Genomic DNA, 2,376 nt, shown 5'->3' with positions numbered 1-2,376 from the left:
CTGCAGTAGAACACATTCAGGTCATCTGCCAGTTGCTGATTTCCTATATCTTAGAAAGGAGGTTTGTCATAACTGGAGATGTTTTTGAGAGTTTTTCACATGTTTGCTCGTTTATTTGTTGAGTACTGATTTCTTAGCATTTCAGAGTAGCTCCCCCCCCCCTGCTCTGATCTCCCTTGTTAATACATTTCTGGCCTGATTGTACAGCATGATAACATTTATTTTTCTGTACGCAATACTGTGTATAAACACTGTCTGAACAAAAAGTCTAGTTTTTTAGAATCTTTAGAAAAATATTTAATTTACTGCTTTTCAATTTGTGAAGGACACTTTCCTGGGAAGCTGTCAGTAATCCTACAGTCAGAATTTCTGAGTAGAAAAAAAGATAAATTGTTCAGTTTCCCATTGAAAGCACACTTCTTTTAAAGAAAACCAGTAGTTTTGTTATTATTTTTAGGCTTACGAAATCAAATTATATCTTTTTAATAGTAATTTTATTAAATTGTAATTTAAAGAATAAAAAATAATAAAAATGGTAAAAAATAATAGAAAAACAGAAGTTCAAAAATGAAAAAGTAAATAGAAAAGACCAAAAAATACATTAATAGAAAAGAAAAAGATAAATAATTTCCCCTTCATTACAAGACTTTTAGTAATTTATCACCTTCTCTTAAAGTACAACAATCAATGTCTTCTTCCAGCATTCCAATTCTTATCTGTATCATATCTATAAACTAAACCTTAAAATCTCAATATTTCCGTCCTGCTTGGCAAAAAATCTCTTAAGGGTTACTAGAGATAACAATGTATTTATTTTAATCTTAATCAAATAAATAAACTTTCTTTTGCTTCCTTTTTACAATCTTGATCTTCATTTCCTTCAAATAATATACTAGAATCTGATTTGTATTCATTTGTCTCCTTCTCACAAAATTATTCAAAGCTTTAGCAAGCCTCTAGCAAATCAAAACTTTAGCAAATCATGCTGCCTAGGAAACAATCAGAGAAAATAGGCAGGAACCTATAGTGGCTCAACATTCAGAGAAGAAAAAAAAGTTAGGAAACCACCCTAAGCAGTTTCAGTAAAAGTAGCAGGAAGTTTGTACTTTCAGACCTTCAAGATTTTGTTAATGTAGCCTTATTATAAAATAGAATTAGTTCTGCTAGTTATATGTCCTGCCTGGTTACTTGGAAGGGCTGACAGTAACTCACTTGGTTAGTTATTTGTATAACCCTTTTAATTATTAAGCCATCAGCCATTTATTTTTTATGCACAGTGTAGCATCTCTTTCCATACCATTCTTGTAACCTGTCATTTCTAAATCCACTTTCAGATCAGTCTTAGTCTGTCAGCCCACCCAGGGAAACCAGCCGGGAAACAAGATTAGATGAGCTAATTCTACTTTACTGAAAGAGCACATTGACTTGCAAGTAACACTTTGACTTTGAAGCCAAACTATTCTTTTAATGGTTATTAATGTCTGCTTTCAAGAACAATTTACTTCCAGACTTTTGTCTACCTTTTTGACATGTTCAAGAAGTCAGGTTGCTGAAGTACGTGAAAGGATCTTTAGTAGAAATGTTATTAGAGGGCATGCCTAGCACTATCTATTTAAGTCATGGGTTTCAAATGAGTTTTCATTAAAAGCCACATCAGGGTTGTGTTTGACCTCTGGGGATGGGGTGGGCATGGCCAGCTGGTGTCACTCAAGGCTTCATTCAGTGAAGGATTGGCCCACCATGCCTTTGACAGTGAAAACAGAGGTTTGGACGGTCATGCACGATGCTCCCAAGCTGTTTTCTGCTGCGATGACATTCTGCAGCCCTCTGCCAGCAAAAATGGAGCAAGGGAAGTTTGCACACGGCCCACCTAGGCTCCGTTTTCAGCCAAGATGGTTTACCCAAGCTCATTTTTTGCTGGAAGGCAGTTATAATAGCCAAAACCAGAACCTGGAAAGGCCACACAGGGCCTCCCCAGGCTGTGTTTTCAGTGGTAGAGGGCTGGAGGCCATTGTGGCTGAAAATGGAGCCTGGGAGGGCTCCATGTGCCCTTCCCAACCTGTTTTGCTGGCAGAGGCTGGTCCTTCACTGTTTCCAGGGTGGGCTCATGGGCCAGATCTAACCATCCTGTGGGCTGGATTCAGCCCGCAGGCCTTGAATTTGACACCCCTGATTTAAGTTTAATTTTTTTATTTTAAGCAAGAAAATGTGCCTTTGAATATACTGAGCAAGTGAAGATAACATAAAAATTCTTATCTATCCTATGTAACTCTTCCCCTATTCCCAAAAGCTTTTCAGATCATACCATCATGGTTCTAGATAATTGTGCCCAGATATTTTCATTTTACATAACAAGTCAACCTGCTTGGTGGTTTT

This window comes from Erythrolamprus reginae, chromosome 2 (assembly GCF_031021105.1).
Source record: "Erythrolamprus reginae isolate rEryReg1 chromosome 2, rEryReg1.hap1, whole genome shotgun sequence".
In the NCBI taxonomy this organism is placed as follows: Eukaryota; Metazoa; Chordata; class Lepidosauria; order Squamata; family Dipsadidae; genus Erythrolamprus; species Erythrolamprus reginae.
This window is presented reverse-complemented; position numbering follows the sequence as displayed.